At 42.4% G+C, this 17058-nt stretch overlaps 2 pseudogenes; one reads left to right on the top strand and one right to left on the bottom strand.

Moving 5' to 3' along the window:
• Positions 1-5734: 5734 nt before the first annotated feature.
• On the bottom strand, positions 5735-6679 carry LOC135886711 (olfactory receptor 4D1-like; annotated as a pseudogene).
• An 8149-nt stretch (positions 6680-14828) lies between these two features.
• On the top strand, positions 14829-16070 carry LOC135887169 (olfactory receptor 4D2-like; annotated as a pseudogene).
• Positions 16071-17058: the final 988 nt, after the last annotated feature.

Below are 17058 nucleotides of genomic sequence, written 5' to 3'. Positions count from 1 at the left end.
TAGGCACCTAAATCCCTTTGTGAATCTAGCCCTGTGGGTTCAACAAGAGATAAGCTGTGACTGTGCAACTTGAAGACCAATCTGTCCAGTCATTTTTTCTTTCTCTTACATTCATATATTCCAAGGTCAGAAGGGAGAATGATGATAATCTTTTCTCACCTTCTGTAGAACACAGTCTAGAGAAAATTCCCATAATTCCCATAATTCCAGATATTTAGAAAAACTTCCAGTCTTGTTTTTAAAAATTGACAGTGATGGAGAATCCACCATGATCCTTGGTAAATTGTTACAATGGCTAATTACTCTCAGTATAAAAAAAATTATGCTTTTTTGCAGTCTGAGTTTGTCTAGCTTCAACATCCACCCATTGCATCATGTTATATCTTTCTCTGCTATATTGAAGAGCCCATTATTGAATATTTGTTCCCCATGCAGATATTTTAGACTGTAATCAAGTCACTCCTTAACATTCTCTTTGTTAAATTAAATAATATAGTGTCTCAGGTGCCCCATTAGGACATTTGCATGAGTGGAATAATAATAAGTCCTAATAGTACTCAGCAATCAACAAATAGTATTCAAAGAATAATTTAGTTAGCATAGTTTTGTGTTTACAGATTGGCATCTGCTTGTATTTATTCATGTTTCAAAAATAACTCCTATGAGTAATTCACAGACTGTAGACAATGTGAGAAGTTTACATTGAAGTTTAAGACATCTTTGATAGGTTTTATTGATAACAGACATCACATGCCATTGTTTGCTCATCAGGTGGGGTTTGGGGGAGAATGAATACAGGTTTCTTACGTCTTTGATGAATACCTTGACCACTAGGTTTATGAGGCTTATGAGGGAGCATCATACCACTACCATCATAGTGTTCACCTCCTGTGGTTTTGGAAATATTTTACTTTGCTTTTTGCAAAATGCCTGAAAGTCTAAACCAAAATTTCCAGGTTGCTACAGAACCAACTTTGCTTTGACATTACCACTGTTTCGAGGTCAAAACTTCTTTGACTTTTCAATCTCCAAGAAATGTTTTAATGTTATTTTCAGTTTGACCTTAGTTTAAATTTTACATTAAACATTAGTTTAATTTTTTTTAATAGCTAGTGAACCAAAAAAGTTCATTATTCACCCAACTCAACCCATAACGACTTGGCCAGTAAGAGTCCTACAGGTTAGATCTCTATTCTATTCTATTCTATTCTATTCTATTCTATTCTATTCAAGCACTAAAAAAAAGATCCCATTACCGTTGTTACTTGAAGTGCCTGATAAAATTGGGTAGAAGGATGTTTTAATTGAGATGTTTATACCTCATTGACATATTAAGTCCCCAGGTGCCTACTGAATCTCAGTATTGACGTTTCAGGTCTCTGATTGTGTATTGGCTGCCGAGTCCGAAAGACCAACTTTGGACTCTGATCTTTTTGTATTGTATCTCACCAAATGTTATCAGTCCTTTCAGTAGAGCTCTTGGACAATATATATTAAATGAGCCAAGAGGGACCCCAAAATACAATTACCCCCCTCCTCTAATCGTTGAGACCGCTTCCCATCTAGAATTAGCTTGGAACCGAGAAGCCCTGAATTTTTTCTCCCCCGCTCTAACTCACTGCTTAGCTCTCTCTCCATCTCAGTGCCAAGAACAAAGCTCACCAGCCATGGGATTTCCTCTGCTTTGGAGGCCAGTCAAAGGTCCAATTCTTCCACCGTGTCCCAATCAGCCTCCTTGTGCCATCGCAGCACAGGAGGGAATTTGCAAAGGCTCTAATGTTGGCATCAATTGAACTGATCCTCCATTTACCATTCTGTGGGCCAAACGTCCTGGACAATTTCTACTGTGATGTCCTACAAGTCATCAAATGGGCCTGCACTGACACCTACCTCTTTGATCTGCTGATGGTCTCCCAAAGTGGGATGCTTGCCATAATTATCTTCATTCTCCTGCTCATTTCGTAGACCATCATATTGGTCAAGATCAGGACACAACTCACGGAAGGGAAGCGCAAGTCTCTGTCCACCTGTGGAACCCAGATCATCGTTCTGTGTTTAATATTCATCCTCTTCATCTTCATCTATGCTCGGCCTTTCCAGAAATTCCCATGGACAAGGTGGTCTCAGTCCTTTACACTGTAATCACCCCGATGCTGAAACCGATGATCTACACGCTGAGGAACGCCAAGATGAAGAAGGCCATAAGGAGACTGGTGAGCAGAATGCTCTTCTCAGGGAGGGAAAGAAAGACATATTTTTTTTAATTATCACTTCTTTTTGTTATTATCAAGATTCATAAACGTGTACAGTGTTAACAAATTTTATTCAGAATCTGTGTTTGTTCTCTTTATAAGAGGGAAGTGTTAGTACCATTATACAAGGCACTGGTGAGACATCATCTGGAATACTGTGTGCAATTTTCGTCTCCCATGTTTAGTTGGGAATTGGTCGTGCTTTGAGCAGGGGGTTGGACTAGATGACCTCCTGAGGTCCCTTCCAACCCTGATATTCTATGATTCTATGATTCTAAGAATGGGAATGGAATGGAACAGGTGCAGAGAAGGGCTACTAGGATAATCCGAGAAATGGAAAACCTGCCTTATGAGAGGCAACTGAAAGAGCTTTGCTTATTTAGCCTCACCAAAAGAAGGCTGAGGGGAGATACTTTGTTCTCTATTAATACATCAGAGGGATAAATACCAGGGAGGGAGAGGAGTTATTTAGGTTAAGGGCCAATATGAACACAAGAACACATGGATATAAATTGGCCATCAACAAGCTTAGGCTTGAAATTAGGTGAAGGTTTCTTACCATCAGAGGAGTGATGTTCTGGAACAGTCTCCCAAGGAAAGCAGTGGGGGCAAAAAACCTAACTGGTTTCAAGATGAACTTGATAAGTTTGTGGAGGGGATGGTATGATGAGACTGCCTATAATGGCATGTAGCTGATATGCGACTGCTAGCAGCCAGGGCCGGCTCTGGCTTTTTTGCCACCCCAGGCAAAAAAGCCTCCCCCCGCCCCTCCCCGCCCCCCACCGCAGGGGAGGGTGGCGAGCCCCGCTGGGGCTCCGCTCTCCCCGGCGGCCAGAGCGCCGGGGGGAGGGCGGGGAGCCCGGCCGGGGCTCCGCTCTCCACGGCGGCCAGAGGCTGAGCCGGGGGGAGGGCGGGGAGCCCGGCTGGGGCTCCGCTCTCCGCGGCGGCCAGAGGCTGAGCCGGGGGGAGGGCGGAGAGCCCCGCCAGGGCTCCGCTCTCCCTGGCGGCCAGAGGCAGCGCCGGGGGGAGGGCGGCGAGCCCGCCGCGGCTCCACTCTCGGGCCAGAGCGCCGCGCCGCCCCCATTCCAGGTGCCGCCCCAAGCACCAGCTTGGTGGGCTGGTGCCTGGAGCCGGCCCTGCTAGCAGCAAATATATCCAATGTCTGGTGATGGGACTCTAGATGGGGAGGGCTCTGAGTTACTACAGAGAATTCTTTCCCAGATGTATGCCTGGTGGGCTTTGCCCACATGCTCAGGGTCTAACTGATCACCATATTTGGAGTCAGGAAGGAATTTTCCCCTGGGTCTTATTGGCAGAGACACTGGGGTTTTTTCGCCTTCCTCTGCAGCACAGGGCATGGGTCACTTGCAGGTTTAAACTAGTGTAAATGGTGAATTCTCTGTAACTTGAAGTCTGTAAATCATGATTTGGGGACTTCAGTAACTGAGAGAGAGATTAGGGGTCTGTTACAGGAGTGGGTGGATGAGGTTCTGTGGCCTGTAATGTGCAGGAGGTTAGACTAGATGGTCCCTTCTGAACTTAAAGTCTATGATTCTATAAGGATGGCCTTGTAGGCAAGGCTCTTGTGCAACATACAGGAGATGATAGTTCAGCTCCTCACTCCGCTACCAAGACGCTGTGTGACCTTGGCGAAATTGTTTAGATTGAGATGTTCAATTCACCTAAGGGATTTGAATGTTCTATGTGCATTAACATGCAAAACCCCTGCGATGTCTTTGAAAATCTGAGCCTTCATGTCTGTCCCTCAGTTTCCACTGGAGTTAATAGTTCCAAATCATGAGCTGGTGTCAATCAGCAGTAGCTCTATTGGCATCAATGGGGCCAGATCCCAGATGGTGTAAATAGGTCATTGCTTCATTGGTGTCAATGGGACCAGACTCCAGCAGGTGTAATCAGCTGTAGTCAATGGGCCAGGTCTCCAAGTGATGTAAATCAACATTGCTTCTTCCTGCTTTCCTATATGGATGTTTTCCTATCCTTTTGCTGTGCTGCGTGGGAATCACCATAAGAAATACTCCAGTATGCAAAAGCCAAGCTGTTGGTCACAATCGTGACCACTTTCCTGGGGGCTCTTCCAGGTGCAAACAGATGTTTCTGCTGCACACCCAGCCTGGCTTCTCCCCGTTTTTTCTGCAAAACCACAGATACTCTGCTCAGCATCATACCACCAGATGCTCAGTGAAGTGGGGCTGCATCAGCTCCTCTGGGGTCTCAGAATCCCATGCAAGACGCTCAAGTCTTTGATACACATGGATTGCTGATCTGTTCAGAAAGAAGAGGCCTTTTCTTGATTAATTAGTTTTCACTGTGAAATAGCAATTGAACTTTGTAAAGTTATAAATTTAAAGCTGATTAGAAACCTACTGAACAATTTCAAAAACATTTTCCTTTCAAAGGTTTGGAAAATAACTTATTTTTAAAAAACAAATGATTATTCATCACACTTTCAACTAAAATGATTAGGTTTTGCTTTTTTCAGATTTGTTTCCTTTTGATTGTTTTTTACTACTTCTGTCCCATTTTCCTCTTTTTTTTTTTACATTCTCCCCCTTTTCTAAGTTAAAATGAAAGAAAAGAGAGAAAAAAGGAAGAAAAGGAAAACCCAAAGAGTATATTAATTCTATTTAGATTTAATACTTTTTATTTGTATCCCTGCAAAATTCTGGAAAATGTATGATAATAGTTTTCACTTTATTTTTTAATTATAATAAATAGTCAAGTTCTTTTTGTTTTCTTAATGAAAAGGTTGAGGAGCTCAGTATAAAAGTACACTTTTATATCAGGATTCAGTGAAAAGGCAACCAAAGAGAATTTAAGTTTATATTGTGAAGATAGAGATAGAAATAGAAATAGAAATATTATATGCTAGAATTAACTATAATTCTCTTTGAAAATAAAGATTGAATTTTATTAACTCACACTGCAACAAACTGTATGAAAAATGCAAATAACATGAACAAGTAGATGAGTAAAAACACTGAGCCATTACATATTAGAATACCGTGTTCATCTATTGGACCATTCTATAATAAAATTCACATGTCAATTAAGACATATTTATGATAATTTTATTAACATATTTTAAAAAGTTGTTTCTCCTCCTCAGGAAATAAATGATTTGTATGATTTTTTTGTTTCAGTATTTGAAATCATTCATTTTTTTTTTAAACCAAAAATTCTGAAGTTCCAATCCTCAGCTACTAGAAAATATTCAGTGAATTGAAATGTTTTTCACATGCTAGAGACCTGGCACATTGACTCCAATGGATTTATGAAGCATTACATTTGCTGGGGAGGTTATGGCCATTGGTCTGCAAATTATTCTTGAACACAGTTTTTCAGGTGTGTGTGGTCTGTGAGATACGCATTTCACATGGTGAATACATCCACCCTCTGAAGTGACGAGGTCTGATTTCTAATAGAAATGATCAGTGAAAGATAAACTATGTCTTTAGTTTCCTTCATGAGAACAGGATTCTGCTCATCAGTCTTCTGATGGCCCTTTTCATCTCAGCGTTTCTCAGTGTGTAGATCATCGGGTTCAGCATTTGGGTGATTACAATGAAAAAGATGGAGGCTACCTTGAACAGGGCAAATTTCTTGAAGGGCTGAGCGTAGATTAAGATACTGGGTAGAAATATTAAACACACTATGGCAATCTGAGTTCCATATGTGGACAGAGCCTTGTGCTTCCCTTCCGTGACATGTGTCCTGATCTTGACTAAGATGACGGTGTAGGAAATTAGCAGACAAATGAATAGTATGATGAGGAGCATTCCACCATTGAAGACCATCTACAGTTCAACTACATGGGTGTCAGTGCAGGCTAGTTTGATGACCTCTGGGACGTCTCAGTAGAAATTGTCCAGGATGTTTGGCCCACACAATGGAAACTGGAGGAGCAGTCCGATCTGAACCACAGAGTGAGCCAGTTCACGCAGCCATGATAGTGCCACCAGCCCTATGCACTCACCCCGCTTCATGATAGTCAGGTATCTCAGTGGTTGATAGATGGCCACGTACCGATCAATCGCCATCCCCACAAGAAAAAAGAAGATCGTGCCCACAATCAAATGGAAAAAGAACATCTTGAGGATGCATTCATTAAAGGAGACAGTTTTATGCTTGGAGAGGAGACCATACAGCAAGTTGGGAGCATTGACTGATGATTCACTGACATCCTTGAAAGCTAGATTGACCAGCAGGTGTGTGGAGCTGATGGTCACCATAGGTGTGTGGAGCTGATGGTCGGCGATCACTGTGATCATGATTGTGAAGTTCCCCAGCCAGGTGGCTATGTACACTATGAGGAAGACCATGAAGAGAAAATATTTCAACTGATGATTCTGAGTGAGGCCCAAGAGAACAAATTCACTTACTGTGGTGGTGATGTTCTGCGGGTCCATTTCATATCCGCAAAATAACCCTGGAAGTTGGACAGAAATAACAATAATTATGAATTGTTGTATTTCTGCCCCCTTTAAGTTACTTATATTAAATCTGTTTTTAATCCACATTACCCAAACACACATTGTTTTGGACTTTACTTTTCTTTTTCTTTTCTCAATTAATTTCAGGAAATCCCCAAGTCAGCAAACCCAGGGTGATCTTCCAAAGTATGGTCCTGGGAATGAAGTGGAACAGTCTACTCCCCCCAAAAGTCCCCTGTTCACCACAGTGTCCTTTCACCATCCTACAGCCCTGGTTCTACACAAATGCCAAATGATGGTGATGTGTGTCAGGTTTTGGATTTTCAGTCTCTTTCCTCCTTGTCTCTCACTTCTTTTCTTTACCCCACATTTTCCACAATAAAATTCTGGAAGTGAAATATTGAAAGTGTGAGAAAGCGAAAAAATACCCACTTACTCTCACAATTTGTCATAGGAAAATTAAGAAGGGAATCCAAGTGAAATGAGAGAGTTAAGGTGGCTGAGGTCATATATTTTACTGGGCCAACTTCTGTTGGTGAAAAAGACAAGCTTTGAAGTTCCAAAGAGCTTGTTTCTTTCACCAAGAGAAGTTAGCTCAGTCAAAGATATTACCTCTCCCACCTTGCCTCTCTCATATCCTGGCATCAACACAGCTATAACAACACTACAAACATGCAAATGAAAGGAAAAGTTTCATTTTAGTTTGGATTTTTTTTCATGGAAAGCCATAAATTTTCATCAAAAATCCAGGTCCTAATCAAATATTTTGATTTAATCAAAACCTCTTTTTGAGAGTGACATTTCTTTTGAGAGAAGAAAATTTTGATTTAGAATGAAAGAAAAAATCATGTGGATTGACATTTTCTGATGAAAAATTGAAAAAAAGTTAAAAAACAAACAAACACATTTTCCCCAGCCCCAGTCTGCTGACATTTATTGCCAAAGACTGTGTGGTGATGGTTTCCATTTCTGCCCTGCCATGGACATCCTGTGTGACCATAGATAACTCAAACCCCCTCTTATCTTGGGATTTTCAAGTGAGAGCAAGGAGATAGGTGTCCAATTCTCATAGAACTTAACTGGATGTTTGATATCCAAACTCCACAGATTCGTTGAATATCTCAGCCACGCTACCATTTTAAAAATAGATAGAAAGAAGCATTTCCCTACTTTGTAGGCGAGTAGTGAGCTAAGTGCTTTCAGGATGGTGAGGCACTCAGGTACAATGGCATTGGTGACTTGTCAGTGCTTATTCAGATCTCTTTGAATGAAGGCAATAAAGATGGAGGCCTTTCGACCCAGCGTCTCTTTCAGCCCACCACAGAGATTCCCTGGGATCACGGAGAGCTTACGCTGTGGAAATTTCATTGGGATGTCAGTGAGGATTGAGCTAATGACCTCTTAATCTAAAAGCTGGTCACTCTAAAGGAACAGAGCCCTTAGCTCAAAGCCCCATAGCAGATCCATAAAAATCTATATGGAGCACAGCCAACAGAAGCAAGCAAGCAGACACATTAAATTAGTCTGGGCTTCACCTTGAACTATGTGATATAAGCTGCTTTTAACCATTTCAGAACCTAAGGGCTAGATGCACAATGGGACTTAATCTTTCAGACCCTTAAAAATCACTAGGATTCCCAGAGCCAGAGTTCAAACCCAGGCTCCCTATCCAACAGGGAGAGGTAGGTGTCTAAGAATGGGATGAATCAAACCCAACAGGCCGAGGGGCTCCCTACCTGTGTTTGTGATGGGAGATAGCCCAGAAAGGGGTGTTGCTAACCCTCTCCCTTCTCACAGAGCTTGAAGTCTATGTCTGGGCTGCAGGGACCCACAGCCAGGACTCCTTTCCTGGAGTGAGGCGTCTACACCATTTTTGGGCAAGACATGCCAAAGGAGGAGGCAGCAGCATCCGCCACCTGATAATGTTTAGCTTAGGCCACTAACCCGGGCTATGGAAGACCCCTGTTCAAATCTTTGCTCCCCTAGCCACATTTCAGCACCACCTCCTCTGGCTTAATTCTGAATGGGCCCAGTCCAGCAGGTGAGCTCTGAGCTCAGCTAATGGACCAGGCCCAGCCATTTCTCCATCCACTTTCCTATGATTTATGGGTCACATTGGGGTTCAGGTATCTGCATGCCTAGGTGGAGGCAGCCACACATGTGCCACAGATAGAAATGTAGGCACCTGGGGAACTTTTAGAGCAGAAATCTTGGTGTCGAGTGAGTTCAGGTGCCCACAGAGCCAGGTGGCAAGTAAACAGGATTTGTGAATGTGAGTGGCACCACAATGATGGACTTAGGCACTGAAAGTAGCAGGGAGGCCTCTCTGGTCCTTTGTGAATCCAAGTGGGGGGGTTGTGAATGCCAGAGGCACTGAAACATTGGACTTAGACTCCAAAAGTCGCAGGGAGGCGCCTATGTTCTTTTCTGAATTTAGTCCTTTGTGTGAATCGGGGGTGTTTTCAGGGCTCCGAGGCAGGGATTCTTAAAGGTGACTAAGAGATATGGGCCAAATTCCATCTTTAGTTTCTATGTGAGTCTCCTGTGACCACTCTAGTCTACAGCTGCTGGAGAGCTACAGAACCTGGGCCATACTAAAAGAAAGAAATAATTAAACCCGTGCTGGGAATCTCACCAGGATTTTCTCCACCAATTTGGGCACTTCCCTGGGTTCTTTCTGGGATGTATTTTCCAGCTCTAACCTGCCCTAGAAATCTGAGCTCCACAGAGCCATTGCTATGGGATGGGAGAGCCAGGGAGACACAGCTAGTCACAGGAAGGCCTCAGAATGGGGTGTGTCTCCTATTATCCTCCCAACTCATTTTATCATCTCTGACATCCCCAGCCAATTTTTTGAACAGAAAACAATACCAGTGCTCAGTGTGATCTCCTCTCTCCATCATGGGCTCTGAGCCTCCCCCATCCAGCAATAACAATTCCTATCCCTACTATCACATGGCACAGTTTAGGAATCAAGAGTCCATACGTCACACAACCTGCCGTGTGCATGGTCTCGGAGCCAGCTACCTCCAAAAGAACAAAAAAGGCCTCAGGAAGTCATATCTCAGAGCTGATCGTTGCTGTGCTGACAGGCAGGAGAAGTGGAGCTGCTTCCAACCATGAGACAGCCCCAGAAATCTTCCTCTTATATAATATCTGATCCATGAGGTAAGGTGGGCTCTAGGATGAAAGATTCTCTGAATTCTCCCTCAGCTTTTCTGTGAAGGATCTTGACAGCTGACTGGAGATGCAGGGAGTCTGCCACAAGGGGGATTATTAAAAAATTGCTGGAGTGTTTCAGTGCAGTTAAATGTTTATTCTAGCCACCCAAACCCAACCAGCTCTGGAATTCCTTGCCAGGCTGGGTGGACACAAGGAGAATGTTGGGGGTGCAGGGAAATAAATGGATATTTGAGTGGCCTGTGAAGCAGAGGGAATCCCAGTGTGTTTTATTCCTGGCCCTGGGAGAGAAATGTGATCAAGAAAGGAAGCAATGCTACTGGGTTCTGGGCTCATTGCATAAGGGCATGGAGATAAACTCCTTGGGGCACAGATGGTGTTTTCGTTCTGTGTTTGTACAGGACCTTACACACTGGGGTCCTGGTCCAGGACTGGCAGACATAAGCACTAAAGCATCAACACACCAATAATAAAAACAATGATTGGCTATTGAAGGGAAAATATTCAGAGCCATCAGACTCCAGTGATATCCCACCCTGTGCACACTGAGGACAGCTTCTGGGCTCTGTTGCACAACTTTCTGAACTGTTCTTGCAAAAAAATGACATTATCTAAGCCATTTGAATACTGCCTCAGTTTACAAATCAAACTTTAATTCCCTATCTACATCTTCTGTGAACTCAGCCTGGGACCTGAGCATGAAGCTGTCTCAGCTTCTCTGTCATCATCAACAGCAACAAACGTTCTACAGTCAAAACCAAGATTTAAGTGACTCCTGTGCATCCCCCTCTCTTTCACGCCCTGCCCTCACTGAACCCTATGCAGCCCCACCCTGCTGTGCACCCCTGTTGCTTTCACTCATTTTGCAAGAGTCTTTGATGAAAAATCATTTCACAATTGTGCTGAAGATATTCCAGCCAGGAACAGCCACCAGCCACTTTCCCAGATCTGTGTTCACTGATCAGGGCTGGCAGGAGTAACAGCATTTACAATTTATTCTTTTATATTTTTTCCACAAAACATGACTAACCACGCATGGTTAGTAGATCTGTGAATTGAGTAAGAGGAGGCCATTGTTAATGAATTACTTTGCAGAGCTGCACAACATAACTATCAATTCTTACAAATATAGAATTCATCAGGAATGAAAACACATGCTATAATTATTTTTGAAATGTTTCAAAAACCTTATAAAATTAATTTTATAAAAAAACTGATTTTCCAATTTTTGAAAAATGTCATGAACATTTATCTGAAAATGTTCAGGTTTTCATATTTCAGTGTGTTGTGGTTGTTTTTAGTAGTAGTAGTAGTAGTAGAAGTAGTTTGGCTATTTTCCTAATAAAAATAAGTGAAGGTAGAGAAACTGTTTATGGTGTAGGAAATGGTGTTTTTCATAGAGAAATAAATTGTGGAAGGGACACGTTTTCAAGCTCACCTGCCTCACATTTCTCATATCCTAGGACCAACACAGCTGCAACAACACTGCAAACAAAAAACACATTTTATGTCAAGGTTTGGGAAAAAGCAACTAAAATGTTTATAATCCAGTGTGGGAAGCCAGAGTTTTAGTAGAATGTTAAAAATGATTGAACCATTAACTAAGGGAAAGGCCACCTCAGAGAATCTGATTTCCCACTGGTTGTATGAGCTCACGATGGCCTTCCACTAAACTTATCAGCATTTTTCTGTCTGTCTTTCTGTAATGTGATCACTCTTGAATACTGCATTTGGTCAATTCCCTAATTTTGGGCCTTCCATTATAACAATATTGCATCCCATCTCTGCCCAACCTCCCAACAGAGGATAACATGTTGACACCCTGCCTGACTTACTACCCAGAGAAGAGAAGACAAATGACTAGGGGGGGAGCAATGTGGGAGAAAGACAGGAATGGGGGTGTGCAGATGGTGGGAATTGGGGAGAGAAAGGTGGACTCTGGGAATAGGGGGCATGGGAGGCATGTAGATTACCTGGTGGAGGAGAATTGAGAGCAACAGGGAGTGCCTAAAATAGAGGGGGATGGGGAGGGGTCTCACACAGGAAGTTTGTTGGGGGGGGGGAGGAGGGAAATGCAAGAAGCCCCGTGTGTTTGCAATGAGCTCATCCTACAGAAGCTATGAAATGTGCTACCTCCTAGTACAGGGGTCGGCAACCTTTCAGAAGCGGTGTGCCGAGTCTTCATTTATTCACTCTAATTTAAGGTTTTGCGTGTCAGTAATACATTTTAATGTTTTTAGAAGGCCTCTTTCTATAAGTCTATAATATATAACTAAACTATTGTTATATGTAAAGTAAATAAAGTTTTTAAAATGTTTAAGAAGCTTCATTTAAAATTAAATTAAAATGCAGAGCTCCCCGTACCGGTGGCCAGGACCCGGTCAGTGTGAGTGCCACTGAAAATCAGCTCGTGTGCCGCCTTTGGCACGCATGCCATAGGTTGCCTACCCCTGTCCTAGTACAATGAATTGTTTCACCAATTTACTAGAATTTTTTGAGGGGGTCAACATGTATGTGGACCAAGGGGATATAGTGTACCTAGCTTTTCAGAAAGACTTTGACAAGGTCCCCCACCAAAGGCTCTTACGCAAAGTAAGCTGCCACAGGATAAGAGGGAAGGTTCTCTCATGAATTGGTAACTGGTTAAAAGATAGGAAACAAAGGGTTGGTATAAATGGTCAGTTTTCAGAATCGAGAGAGGTAAATAGTGGTGTCCCCCAGGGGTCTGTTCTGGGACCAGTCCTGTTCAACATATTCATAAATGATCTGGAAAAAGGGGTAAACAGTAAGGTGGCAAAATTTGCAGATGATACAAAATTACTAAAGATAGTTAAGACCCAGGCAGACTGTGAAGAGCTACAAAAGGATCTCTCAAACCTGGGTGACTGGGCAACAAAATGGCAGATGAAATTTAATGTTGATAAATGCAAAGTAATGCACATTGGAAAGCATAATCCCAACTATACAGATAAAATGATGGGGTCTAAATTAGCTGTTACCACTCAAGAAAGAGATCTTGGAGTCATTATGTATAGTTCTTTGAAAACATCCAGTTAATGTGCAGTGGCAGTCAAAAAAGCGAACGGAATGTTTGGAATAATTAAGAAAGGGTTAGATAATAGGACAGAAAATATCATGTTGCCTCTATATAAATCCATGGTATGCCCACATCTTGAAGAATGTGTGCAGATGTGGTCGCCCCCTCTCAAAAAAGATATATTGGAACTGGAAAATTTTCAGAGAAGAGCAACAAAAATTATTAGGGGTATGGAATGGGTTCCGTATGAGGAGAGATTAATAAGACTGGGACTTTCCAGCTTGGAAATGAGATGGCTAAGGGGAGATATGATTGAGTTCAATAAATCATGACTGGTGTAGAGAAAGTAGGTAAGTAAGTGTTGTTTACTACTTCTCATAACACAAGAAGTAGGGGTCACCAAATGATTAATAGGCAGCAGGTTTAAAACAAACAAAAAAAGGAAGTATCACTTCACACAACACAGAGTCAACGTGTGGAACTCCTTGCCAGAGGATGTTGTGAAGGCCAAGAGCATAACGGGGTTCAAAAATGAACTAGATAAATTCATGGAGGATAGGTCCATCAATGGCTATTAGCCAGGATGGGCAGGAATGGTGTCCTTAGCCTCTGTTTGCCAAAAGCTGGGAATGAGCAACAGGGGAGGGATCATTTGATGATTACCTGTTCTATTCATTTCCTCTGGGGCACCTGGCACTGGCCACTGTCGGAAGACAGGATACTGGGCTTGATGGACCTTTGATCTGACCCAGTAGGGCCATTCTTATGTTCTTATGTTCTTATGTACCTGGAAGACATGAGAACAATTATGGAAAATGGGAAAAGTATCTAAAAGCAGATATCAATTGGAACAATGGGAAACCTTCTGGAGGAAGGCAAAAAACACATCTATTTGTCCAATGCTTAAGGAAATTTGTTACCATAAACTTTATGAAGGGGCTCTCACGCCACCTAACCATTTCTAACTAGGTTTCTTATACTTGAATTCACTAAATTGTTAATAAATTGGTTTTATTTTGAAATCTAAACCAGTCCAATGCTGTGTTTCAGCTCAACTGTTTGGTAACTCCAGTTTAACTAGCAAGTCATTGAATATTGAACTCTATACATGAGCATTAAACCTTTAATAGCTGAACTGTCCAGCAGAGGGATGGACAGTGCAGAACACAGGTTTTGGGGGGAAATTTGGGACTGGGAGTGTGCTGGGGGTCAACCTGCAAGTAGCAACCAAGGCTGGTGGAAGCCACAATGTGGCTGGTGTGTTGCTGACAGGCTGCTGGGGTCAGAGATACTGGACCAGTGCTGCATCTATACACAGACACACAGGATGTAGCTCACATGCTGCTAGGCTGGTTGTGAGTGTTCCAGGTTGGGAGCTACACCAGCAAAGCATTGTGAGGCACACAGGGTTATGGAGCAAGCAGTGATTCAAACCCTCACTGGTCTGGATTGCACCCCAGAATGTGACAGACCCCCCCACCCCGATGAGAAACCTGGACTGTTAGAACCCTTGGACTCCCAGAAAATCCACATTCTTCCCAACCCTGAACCTCTAGGGCACATGAGGAATCTGTGGCACGCGTGAGGTGTGCATCATCAGGGCTTCAGGAAGACAAATGGAGACAGTTATTAGCAGGGGGCATTTTGAGTGTGTAGGTTACTCCTGTTCATGCCCAAACACCCGAAACTGGAGATAACCACTGATGGAGTGCCTATGTTTTGCTGCAGAAGGGCACTCACCACTGGGGCTGAGGACACAGTCTGGAATTTGGTAAACAAAGAAAATTTGCAAGCATGTGTATCAGTTAATATGGAGTTAGTATCCCTTTAATGTCCATAATGTACTAAGATTACATCATAACTATTGTCATTAGTGTTTCCTCTTCAGGACTATTTAGAGGTTAATAAATGGAGAAGAAGAACCTCACCAACCCAGTGACAGAATTTGTCCTCTTGGGCCTCACCCAGAGTCCTGAGCTGCAGCAATTCCTTTATGTGGCTTTCTTCATAATCTACGTGAACACCTGGCTGGGAAACTTCTTCATCATCACTACCATGATCAGTGACCACCGGCTCCACACCCCCAAGTATTCCTGCTGGCCAACTTGGCTTTCCTAGACCACAGCAACTCATCACTCAATACTTCAAAATTGCTCTCACATCTCCTCTCACAGCAAAACATCATCTCATTCAATGAGTGCATCCTCAGGATGTTTTTCTTCCACTTCATTGCTGGCGCTATGGGGTTATGCCTTGTGGGGTTGGCAATCGATCGGTATGTGGCCATCTATAAACCACTGTGGTACTTGTGTATCATGAACCTGTGTGTGTGCGTGGGGATAGTGGCACTGGTGTGGCTGAGTAGATTGGCTCACTCTGCTGTTCAGATTGGACTGCTCCCCCAGTTACCGTTCTGTGGGCCGAACGTCCTGGACAATTTCTACTGTGATGTCCCACTGGTCATCAAACTGGTCTGCACTGATACCCATGTGGTTGAGCTGCAGCTTGTCTTCAATGGTGGAGTAGCAATCATAATAGTATTCATCATTCTGCTGATTTCCTACACTGTCATCTTAGGCCTGGGCTACACTAGCGGGGGGGGGGGGCATTCGAACTAAGACATGCAACTTCAGCTAGGCTATTCGTGTAGCTGAAGTCAAAGTATCTTAGTTCGACTTACCTGGCCATCCTCACGGTGGCGAGTTGACCGTCATGGCTCCCCTGACAACTCCACTTACTCCTCCTGCCGAGGTGGAATACAGGCGTTGATTCGGGGATCGATTTATCACATCTAGACAAGACGCGATAAATCAATCCCCAATACATCGAACACTACCCGCCAATCCGGCAGGTAGTATAGACATACCCTTAGTCCAGATCAGGACACACGTCATGGATGGGAAGTGCAAGGTTCTGTCCACCTGTGAAGCCCTGATTACCATGGTGTGTTTACAATTCATTCCCAGCATCTTCATCTATGCTCGGCCTTTCAATAAGTTCACCCTGAATAAGATGGTCTCAGTCATTTACACTGTAATCACCCAGATGCTGAACCTGATGATCTAGATGCTGAGAAATGCTGAGATGAAGAAGGCCATCAGGAGATTGATGAGCAGAATGCTGTCCTTAGGGAGGGACATAGAGACATAATTTATCTTTCAATGTCCATTTGTGATAAAAACCCGATCTCAGTGATGTATCAGAAGTAAATGTATGTGGCATGTGAAATATGTGTGTGGTCAAATGAGTTCAAATCCTTCACACTCATGAGAATCTCAGCTCATAAATGCATAATAGAGTGAGGGCCAGAACCTTGGTATAAAGAAAAAAAGCAGTCAGTGGAAATAAGACATAGCTCCATGTGGGTAAATGGACCAGATCCCCAGCTGGAGGAAATGGGTGCATTTCACTCCATGACTTCCACCAGCTGGGGCTTTGACACTGAGAACTGCTGGTTGAAATTATTCTAAGAATGATTTCGCCTAATGAGGAATCCATGAAAATCAATATCTTCTAAAAGAAGAAACTGTTGAATACATTATGTGTCATAACTAATAAACTGATTGTGATGAAGAAATTACTATCAAATATTCCAATAGAGAATAAGATCATTCTTTTATCTTATGGCTAATTCTTTTATACCATATATATATACACACCACTTCTCTGCATTTATCGTGTCAAGTCTCATCAGAATTTTTTAATAATATTCACAACTTACTTTCAAAAAGAATTAGTTTTAGTTTTGTCTACATTACATTTCGTTCTCTAACTTCACAGGTTAACTGAAGTTACCTTTGCTTCCTTTTCCTGGCCCTCCTAATATAGAATGGGACTAGAATGGGAAACGTTTTTGATGGATTTTTTTTAAATTATCATTTTCATTCAAAATATGCAAATTTTGATTTTTCCACATTTAGTCCTTTTTTCTAAGAAAGAAAGAAAGAAAGTGAAATTTCTGTAAAAAGGAAAAAATACTATAAGAGAAAAAACACAGCTCTTTACACATATTTCAAAATAAAAATATATTTTTGTACATTTTCAAACAAATATTGTGATTCCTTGTTTTCTTTCTCATCAGTTTCTATGTCTTCAAAGTTTAATTACTGAAGAGGCTGTTGTGCACTGAAAAATATTT

This window comes from Emys orbicularis, chromosome 12, assembly GCF_028017835.1.
Source record: "Emys orbicularis isolate rEmyOrb1 chromosome 12, rEmyOrb1.hap1, whole genome shotgun sequence".
Lineage (NCBI taxonomy): Eukaryota > Metazoa > Chordata > Testudines > Emydidae > Emys > Emys orbicularis.
This window is presented reverse-complemented; position numbering and strand designations above follow the sequence as displayed.